This window comes from Anticarsia gemmatalis, chromosome 3, assembly GCF_050436995.1.
Source record: "Anticarsia gemmatalis isolate Benzon Research Colony breed Stoneville strain chromosome 3, ilAntGemm2 primary, whole genome shotgun sequence".
In the NCBI taxonomy this organism is placed as follows: domain Eukaryota; kingdom Metazoa; phylum Arthropoda; class Insecta; order Lepidoptera; family Erebidae; genus Anticarsia; species Anticarsia gemmatalis.
In genome coordinates this window covers 13803086-13814144 of record NC_134747.1, presented here as the reverse complement: position 1 = coordinate 13814144, position 11059 = coordinate 13803086, and the positions used below count along the sequence as shown (strand labels likewise).

The following is an 11059-nucleotide window of genomic DNA, read 5'->3' as shown; positions in this document are numbered from 1 at the left end:
CATCATCATCAAAAGTTTTACTTTTATCGGCCTTAATTTATGCCCTAAACTTGCTCACTCAATTTAAACTTAAGGTTTGATAAATTTAACTACTGTGGGTAGATGTAATTTTACGTTGCATATCAAAAACATTATCTATTTTAATTAGAGCAGATTATTTATACTATCAAACCAACAATATTTTGGTAGCCTGCATTGGTTTTAAAATACAGTGACAACAGCAGCGGATAATCTCATAGTAATTAAGCCGAAAGTGTAGATGCACCGCGATAGTCGCCGGCGCAGCATCAGGCTGTACCGACGGCGGGCGGCGAGACCGCATTCCGCGCCGAACCTCCGCGCGCGACTCACGTGTCGCGTCGCTCGCAGTACCGCGCGCGCTACGATCGATACCAATAACACCCTGTGCTTGTGACGTTTAATATTCATGTGCAATGTGCTATGGAGCTTGTTTATAAGTGATTGCCCCTGAGTGGGCTCTGTATTCAGTGTTCTCATATTTTGGAAGCTAACTTTCAGGTGAGTCTCAAATTCCATGGACACCATCGCGCCAGGTTTATGGTCTATTGTCATTTCGTACCGTATAATTCGATTGGGAAGCAATGTTACACTTTTATTTATTTACAAACACTTGAGGAAGTTTTATTATTTCATAAAATATTCAAGAAACCTTGTAAGTTGGCCTTTAAGTTCATTACAATTACGATGAATTATGCTAACAAATGTTTGGTTTTAAACAACTTCTGTTTACATGAGTGATGCTTGACCTATATTATTTAGTGTATGTCTGTCACATGCGATACACGAGTTATACATAATGATACTTCACTACTACTTGTATTGAAAAGTTTATAAACATTATTTACACGCTCGACAATACAGATGCGTTTGTTTCTTTACGACTTTTTGTTCTGCGACAATTGTTGATTCTTTTTTGATTATTTTCCCACAATGTTTAACTTTCTTCTTTATTGCAACGTTTCCACCATTCGTGCCAGTTCCTTGAGCAAGTGAATCATCGAGTGTTGTGACAAAATTTCGACCCCTTATGGATGAATCATTTGGATCAACATTCTTTTGACTTGTAAACCAATTTATTCCTTTTAAGTCGGCTTCTAAAAGGTTATGCGCTTCTGCGGTATTTCTTTAAACGGGTTCTTTTTTTGCTGTTGCACCCGAGGATTGTTTGAGAGGTCCCAAGCAAATATCAATTAAGATGATAATGGGAAGCTCTATGGCGTGAATACCGAGAAAGGTTTTGGGTGCACGATTAACTTTTAACACATCTGGTAGGTATTTTGCTACTAAACTTTTATGAGCTAACAATAAAAAACATTTTTATTTGATCTCGTAAACTCTGTTCTCGAAAGATTTTATGTTTGAGATAAAGTTAACTTCAGGAACTCAGTTTAACTATAGCAAAGTTTATTAGTCGCTATTTTACTCGAATTGCCTAGAGCTGATCTAAATTCCGAAAAGTGGATAAAGATTTTATCCTTTCGTTAAACAGCACTACCCAATTAGGTACCTACTAACACGGAACCGTACCAAGTACTTGAGATTGGAATTCCAGAAAACACATTCCTCATTCTCAATTACTATTCTAGAGCAACTAAGTACAATGCCTATTTAAATCCCATGAAACTTTCAAAGAAATAAGTAGTAAACGAGTTGGAATCGAAGTGTCGGCAATAGGAGTGATTGCAAACGATAAATAGTGCACTACAATGGTCGAAGTGGTCATTGTAATGTATATAAAACAGTTTACGAGAATTGCATCTGCTTTACAATAAAACACCGATCTCAACATGAGTGAATTGGTATAATTTATCTTCTATACTTAGTAGAAGTATCTTCGCAGAAGAAAACTATAAAAATGAAGAAATGGAAAGACTGCTCCCAAATTTACTGCCACCGTTGTTTTTGTAACCCGATTTTAACTTGAGAGAATACACTATCAGGATAGATATTATGATCTATCTTATACTAAGTAGAAGCGTTTATGTAAAAAACGGTCGGAACGAGAACGAACATAATCGTAATTTATATCTAACCACTAAATGACGAGATGTATGGAAGTGAATGAAGAAAAGGGAGTTTGTAAAGGTCCTACCAAATTGCGTTCTATGGTCTCTGTCTACCCTTATGGGAAGACGGCGTGATTTTATGTATGTATGTATGTAAATGACAAGATGGGAGAATGTGAATAAGGCAAGGTCACCCAAGTTTGTAAGGATCGTACCAAGTGGTACCACTAAGGGAAAAAGACGTGATTTTGCATATATGTTTATATATTGAGCTAAAATTCTACCTCCAGCTCTCCATGACTCAGAAGCTAAACTTGCACTTAAGTTGGTACAAAATGCATTGCGCATGCGTACGCGCAAGTCTTGCTACATTAAGCGAATCGGTAAAGTCCCTCAGACAATCGCAATAAAAATAATGATCCGTATTATTAACAGATGCTGCGAACTTGTATCGAGATAAGAATAGATATAGACTTGTTAAGAACATAATGAATGACATTGAAAGTGTTGATGATAATCCAGTTATGAATTTAATTGTGTACTGTAGTTGTAGGCTTATGAACTTTTTTGAGTCTACTATTGTGATAAGTCTTACCAATATTGTAAGTGCTAAAGTTTTTGAGTGTGAATTAATATTTGTCACTTTTTTATGCAAAAGCTGCTGAATGGATTTTGAAAAAATTTGGCACGCAGGTAGTTTAAAATCTTTATTAACGTATAGGATACTTTTATCCCGGGATTATTTTTCACGGACGAAGTCGTGGCCAAATCTAGTTTATTATAAGTTTTGTTTATATTCAAGTATATTATTTTTAAGTTCAAGAGTCTTATAACAAAATAAACTTGACTTTACGAGCGCGTAAGTGTCTTGAGTAGTCTTGACCAGATACGGTTTTGTGGGCTATGCAAATAACACGCTGGCGAAGAATAACTACCAGACATGCGATAACACTGTTTATATTAAACAATATTGCGTCTGTTATGATGTATAGAATTTCGTCGAGATTGCCTCTTGCTGTTTACTTAGGACCAAAACGTGCACATCTCGCAACTTTAATATTTAATATACAGATACAGTCTTGTTTGTCCGACTTCAAGTCACGCTCTTTCATTGCTGCTTCACGTCAAATATTATTTTAATCCCTTCCCAGAAACCTTGACACAACCGTTTTGAATTCTGTTTTCTATCAATTATCTCAAAATTGTCTTGCGTTGCGCAAAGATAAGCAATTCTCGCGATTTCTGCATTCTGCTCCAGTATGGATGGATGTTGCATATATTTTTATGTGGGAACCTGTTGGGACACAATGGCGCTCGGTGGAGGCTCTCACGCTCTCAGTACGTGGTTCTTGCGACATTCTGTTCTCGAGATATTGTCAGCGGCTCGCATTCTCGCTATAAACTGAACCTAGTTCAGCTCTTTAATTGATAACTCGCCTCCGTGACATTTAATATCAATTATGATTGACGATTATAAATTGGTTTGCCAATTCGGGAGTCGCTGTTATGAATTTGTTGACTAGTTTTTGTTGGCTATTGACGTTTATTATCTGGTAGATTATAAAACGATCTTGGATTTTGTATTTAATTGAGCTATACAAAAAATTTGAAAAAGTATGTCGGTGGTGATTGAAGCTGTAAGCAATTTAATAATATGTAATACTTAACCTACTTGTACCGAAGGAGACCTAATATTTACGCAAGTAGTTAAAACACGTGCCTCATGACTAATATCTACCTTTTCAATAAGTACCACGTGTTCAAGTCTTATGGAACATTTCACTTCATTATGAACACAATCTCAGCGTGAACTTTAAACTGATCTACTTAGCAGTTTCTTAGAACTCCACCATCAAGATGATCGATGAATCACAATGAACATGCATCTGCACAACCGGTCGTTAGTCGATTTCTATGCCGTTCAACCATAAACCCACTTCAGACAATTATCCACTTCAGCACATGAAAAACTCATATGTATTGTGACAAGCGAAAGTGGCATGGAAATCACTATTTGCACACTGATCGATTAATCCTCCCTCACGCGATGTAGCGTGCACTCTTCATAAAATATACTGGAATGTAAAATCGCAATTTTGTTCATCGTTCGATGCTCGCTTATTATTTCTTTACGCGTTTTTATCTCCGTCTTCGGACACTAAGTGATTTGAAATATCTACTTTTTTTCTTGGTAGCATTCGGTTAATTGTACGGAATTAGCTACACATGGCTTGCGCTACGGTAGGTCATCAGGGCGTCATTCTCATGGCACACTTATTGTGTCTTCACAGATTTGTGTAAGACGGTAGTAAAAGGTTCGAATTATGACACAGAATCTCAGTAGTTATTACATTATTCAACCGCCGATTCTAACAATCCGTTATTTAATATAACTGTGTATGTAATTGTTTGTAATGACTGGTCTGAGACTGTGTGTAATTTTAGAAGTATGTTTGTAACATGAACGTGTTCCAGGTTAATTGAAAATACATCTTTATCTAAACGGTTTTTTGCTTTGGATTCTTTCTCTGCTTCAAAATTTGTATCACCCACGGTTTATCGTACGACAAAAAAATGTTTGATCATTGTAAATATTGAAGGCACATTCCTCATCGCAACAGTCCGTAACGCAGCACCGAGTTTGTTATCACCCGTATATTTAATATCCGAATGACTTTGAACATTTTTTATTACGTCAATGTCGAGTAGGCGCCGGTTATGCACCCATTCTTCCGCTCGGACATTCCGACTATGGACGTTGCCCTGTCGAAATAGTTCTCTCATTGTGTCTGTTCCCATGTTCATGAAAATTGGATTCGATTTGAGTTTGATAGAGTTTTATTCACTCGAGTAGAATCGATTCAACGATACAACCTATTTCTTAATTACATTCACCATAATCACAGATATCAATACTTATCAAAGTAACATTACGAGTCAACGACAGATTAAGCAAGCGTTGCAAAATAGCGGATAAGATAACACTACTTTCTTTAACAATATGCCTCTAATATGAGTACGTAGTCAAGTTTCAAACAATTCTCAACTTTCATATCGTAGCGTTGAATTATCAATTAAACAACTGAATATAATATAACAATAGTTCGCAGAGGTTAATGAAACCTTGAGAATTCTTATTCAGTCATTTTCTATAGTTATTTTACAGGATTTCTTTTGTTCTTTCATCCTTCTTTTGTGTTGTTGTTTAAGTTTCTTTATAATTTCACAGTTACCTAAGTCTGCGTGTAAATTGTGTGTCTAGAATTTCTCTCGACGCTTTACTTTAGTGAAATTTACTTGACATGCTCAATTTTATGCAATAAATTAGACACGTTAGCTAAGAATTTCTAATTTATTGTATATTGGTTGGCATCTGTCACTTCTTTCGTGTTTGATGATAAAAAGTGGCCTTTTTAGCTCTTTAAGTAATTTAATTTAGACTGGCTTGTTATGTAATACAGTTTGTCATGCGATGTTTTTTGCAAATCGATAATATCTCCGAATCTTAACTAGAAATATTTTATTATCGGCGATCAAACTATCTGTACACTAATGAATATTGGTATAGCATCTTGATACAAAAAAGTATTTATCTTATACTAATTGCCTTTTAAGCCTTTCTTCTTCTAAAGGGACAACATTTTTATTCAGTCTGACTACCTTTTCAGAGACACAAAAGCTTAAGTGATGTTTTATTTCTTTCACTATAAGCTTTTCTTTAATTTATTCTGCAAAATATTTTTGTTCAATCATCTCATCACTATCATCAATAGAATCATCAACCAACCAAATCACTTCCTCTTTACTCCAATGCTAGATAAAATCTCTAACTAAATTTAGAATGTCCTTGATGTACTTTTTAGTAGTATTTATACGATTACCAGCATCCGTTGACAGTCAAGGTTTCACGATAACGTACATTAGTTCCCTCGTGTAATAGATAACTCGCGTTGGTCAAACACAGAATTGGGTTAAACCCTTTAGTTGTATGATAGCAGTTTCGGTAGCCGTAATGTTTGATAATTTGAATAGTGATATGATATATCCTGGCGACATCGTGGGGGCGTCTATTAATCTTATGAAGTAGGGGTCTGGCTGTTAACGGGTTATTACTAAAGTTATGATGACGATTAAGTTGAGTTGAAGTTAATGTGTTTTGTAGTTTATGTCGTTTTGACATTTGTTGCGGGGATTCTTATACTTTTAACGTTTTGTCATATTAGGTGTCGTGTTATTTAGTTAGTTTATAATAAGCTGACTATTGACTATTGCAATGCACGAAGGTACACTTTTTTGTTCAAAACTACCTTCTTACCAATGAAAGCCTCGTAGTCTTTGATTAGTCACACAATGTTTTGTCTTTTTCATTCATATACAGTTTGGAAATCCATTCAATTTGGCAAAACGCTGTGTCATAAATCAAAGTTTACACGACGTGTACATTTAATGTATATTTAATAACATTATAGGTCGAATTCTTCACTCTACTAAGTGTTAACATTTTAGCATGACATAAAATGTTGAACGGAAAATAATTCCTTGATCAGTTCAATCAACAAGCCCTACATACAAAACTTCACTCTCTTATTTCCTCTGTTTACAAACAACTCAATTGGTTCGTAGGTGTATCGTTATAGTATTTCGTAAGCCAACAGCTATCATCGTATTCACTTGATCGTTATCATGTGCCTTGTTATCGGTTTAGACCCGCAGTGTGTTTGTATCTGCTGCTCCAGTTTGTATTAATTCTTTTTTAACTGGATTATCTTTATTGGTTTTGGTATGGTCAGGAATTGGAAGTACTTGCGTAGTTGTGGAATTTCGTAGTGAAAATTTTAACTTAAGATATTCCGGTTCTTATGTTTCATTCATTGCTGCTGGATTATTGCGACATCATGAAATGTATTATTATATTTTTTTATTGAGAGCGGTCATGTGCTGTCTTATACGCGTTTTTAATTATGATTGATCAAAAACTAGGAAAATTTAGTAGGTACGTAAGACGTTAAGTTGTGATTGGATCGGTTGGTTCTGAAGATTGTATATGGAACTTCATTTTAAGTTTCTGTGTTTGATATATGCTTGTATACCTCTATTGAAATGTTGGCTTGTATTTAAACTATTAACAAAAACTGTATATTTTTGTTCAAAATAAAGTTTGTTGTTATTAAACTACAGTTAATTATGGCTTAGTGAAGTGACCTTATTATCAAATTTGCCGCAGGATGTAATAAAAGGAAGGTCACGGATAATAAAGGACTAAATTAATTCAGTACTTGTTGGCGTCAAACACTAAATTTTGATGCAGATAAAATTGTATTTTTGGCGCTGAACGACAATACACTGAATAACAAAAAACTACAAATACCAAAGCTTTGTGTGTCTCTTTTGCATTTGTGTAGGTAATCAACATCGTGTTTTGTTAATTTGCTATTTAGATTTTTAAAAACTACATATACGAAAAATTATGAATAAAAATATAGAGATTTTGAAGAATGAGTACTATAATATCTAGTGTATTCGAATGAAAGTGTTTTAAAGAGACTTGAACTATGCAGTATCAAGAATAATTGAAATATCAAATTCAACTTTTGCATTTCTGTTACTCAAATATCTTGTATACTTATAATAACAAAACTATTCTTACTCTAATCTCCAACACCAATCATCTTAAAACCAAAATAGCTATTGAATAGAGGGGGCAAGATAGGCATCACTCTGGCGCCGCTCTCATTTGCTTCAATTGGTCTCAGCTGCTAAGGAAGACGTTATTACGCGTTGACCGTTCCTTCCTATGTCTTCGTACCTTGCTGATTCATTGGGTGATTTATGCATCCAGGTTCATTTGGGACTTCCATGACAGGAAAAAACAATGACGGCTTTTGGTGGTGGATGTATTTCATTAGATGTTATGAGACATTCCTAGGTTCAAACGGTCGGTAAATTGCTCGTGAGGTATGCAATCTTTGATACGGTCAAGTTATAGATGGGCACTGTTTTTGATAGAACTTCCTCGTGTTTAGGAGTTCAGAAGTTGGTTGCGGCTGCTATTAATAAAGATATAGTTTCTAAGGCGTGATGTTTTGTATTTCTTTTTCTGTAATTTTAAGTAACAAGATAAAATAACTTGAGATATCATAAAACTTGAGGCTTAACATGCGTGTTAAGTGCTACAAAAAGCTTGTACCACTTCAAGTACTTCCATAAGGATCTTCAAGTGGCAACCCATATTTGTTTACAGCAAAAAAACTATTCAGAATAGTATTAGGCACTACTCTGAATAGTTTCAGTGATATACAAAAGTATTCATTCAAGTTAAGTCCCATTGTTTGACAAAAATATGCATAAAAATTATGTTTTTTTCTGTGACTCGATATCCCAATAACGTCATTTGCTTAGCCTCGAAACTATACTAATTGACTACAAAATATTTGAGGTGTAAACTTTTAAACATAAAGATAAGTACTTTCATAGCACTGCCATGACACTTCGTTAAGTTATGTTATTAGTATTTTTCCAGCATGGTGTTGTAAATATATCTTATCTTGTAAACAAACAAATGTTATCGTTTGTTACCCAATGTTATGTGATTTATTGTTTTGTTTTGATAATTTATTTATAGATAGAACTTAGAGGGGTTACATACAGAATAACATTGTGGTGTTAGCCCCGGGTCCAGCGAGTTAATCTAACTAATAATACATAATCTAGTTAATGCATACACTTAAATGTTTTTGAAAATCACTTTATCTATTGGTAAAAACGCATGAAAATCCGTTCAAGTGATTTTGAATTTATTGCAAAATGTTAGATAGATAGACGCAGTGAGACGATGAAAGAATGTAAAACGCTAGGTATTAAGCTATTTTTATGTATCTTTTATCAGGATACCTATAAGCTTTTCAGCGTCTTTACTTACTTTATTTTCACTTTTCTATAATAAAAATGGTCATCAAAAATACAGATTTTACGATAATTAAGTCTATTGTGTGAAGAATCTTAAGATCGTTGTTTTATCTTGTTAGTAATTAGTCATGTTTTGTTTACTTATCTGAGAGTAATGAGTACAGTAATGAGCTTTGAAACTAGACTGTATGTCTCTGTGGTAGGTAATGAGTCACTGACGTCACTAGGTTTACTAGTCTGTTATTTTGAGTTATTCCGTTCGGATCACCAATACTGATACCCTAGGGGATCTGTTGTATTTTAAAATTATTTTCTATTCCGGTCTGATCCCTCGTATATAAATATTATAGTAAATTTAAATATTTTATTCCGATCGGATACCCTGTCTAATTTTACTGAGACAATTTATCTGACAGCTTCATTATCTACTTAATCAACAACCGGCTATCGATGAATCATGTATGAAAATCTGTTCAGCGATTGTAGCGTCGCGTAAGCACTAATTTTGCAGTAACTTTTTAAAATCAAACTCTGGACTCTCTCAACACCGAATGTAGAAAATAATAAAATGTATACTGAACGACCTGCTCCGGCTTCTCTCGGATGATACTGAGTAAACTTTAGTTAACACCAAAACATTCCTTTAGAATCACACATAGAACTAATTCGTAGATTTTAAGCTTATCGCGAACAAACCGGCTGTCAGATGCGGCGAGGAGTCTACATTTCATAATATGTAGTAAATATTTAGCGATGGGTAAATCCCTTCTTCCTCAAACTATCTCCCCTATCAATTGCAATCTTTGCCAATTAGTTTGATATGACGCCATCAAGTTAGTTTGTTTCGGACTTCCCCGTGACATTTCCCTGAATTTCTTAATCAATGAATACCAGTTTTATTTATACTATTCCGATAACACTATAATAGGAAAATCGCTAAAATCTTCGTAAAAATAATGTGTTGTGTAAAGAAAGAGTACACAGTACTTAATTCAAAATTATTTAAGTCTCGTTTAAAGCTGAATAAAAAGTGTGAAATTGTAGTTTTAGCAGGAAGTCTTATTGTTTGCTTGCAATAAGCCTATAATTTTAGTGATAATGTAGCAATCCAGTACTTCTTGAGTCAATTCATTACAAACATACATACAAATCTTTCCTCTTTATAACATAAGATCTACTACAAGTTGTTAAAACAATTCAGCATGCCGTTGACCGTTACCGAGCCGAGCTTAATACGTTAATTGAGGGAATTGGACAGTTTTACAGTACTCTACATATTTGCAAGCGTATATTTGCACACTATAGTGGTGACTGGTGACTCAAACTATGTGTGAAGATGTACTGTCTTTGTGTAGCTGTTATAAAGGAAAATGAAATCTTGATGAGGTGTAATCTTTTTGATAAGTGTTTACGAAGAAACTTTACTGTCACTGTTTTTGGTGAATTATGTGTATTAGTCTATTGTAGTTTGTGATTGTTTTTTTAAGGAAAAGATACGATAAAATGTTTTTTAGATTTAGTAGATTATGAGAAATGATTGTAAGTGGGATATAACCAGGTTAGGACTGTATCTTGGAACCTAACGTTATATAACCTGGATACCTGTGTAAGTATTATTTTATTTACGGGAAACAAGAAAAAGTGTATGATCTACTGCATTTCAAGAACTTTATTTTATACTTTCTAGCAAGACATGAGGGTATAAGTTACCGATTACATTTTCGAGTAGAATTACATAAAACTTTTTAAAAGATGACTTAATCCAAGTTTATAGTAATCATAAATGATTTTCGCCAACGTCTCTTACTTAACTAATCCAAAGTTATTGTAGATTTTAAGAACATTACAAAACCGTTTTAAAGTACAGTTAAAGAATCGCAATTTCATTCTTTATTACATCCTGTGTTGTTTAATAATGTAAAGGAAACGCGCGACACTTTGCTCTGTACATTTTTACCATAAAATCGTGAAATATATTTAGTACTTTTATTATAATGTTTTCCTCTATAAATAATTTAGTGTACCAATTCATGGCGATTTTAAGAGACAGTGAACTTATGGTGGATAAATTCGCTGTAACTGTGGGGACACTGAAACTGGTTTGGTGAAAGAAAGAGACAGCAGAT

The 11059-nt window shown here is 34.2% G+C and overlaps 1 protein-coding gene across 1 annotated transcript in view; it reads left to right on the top strand.

The window, feature by feature from the left end:
- The first annotated feature begins 307 nt into the window (after nt 1–307).
- The window catches only part of rau (RA domain-containing protein rau), an 86183-nt gene continuing 75431 nt past the window's right edge, over nt 308–11059 (top strand). Inside the window, exon 1 of the mRNA XM_076136699.1 lies at nt 308–519. The gene's annotated coding sequence lies outside the window, so the exon portion shown is untranslated. The remainder of the gene's footprint in view (nt 520–11059) is intronic.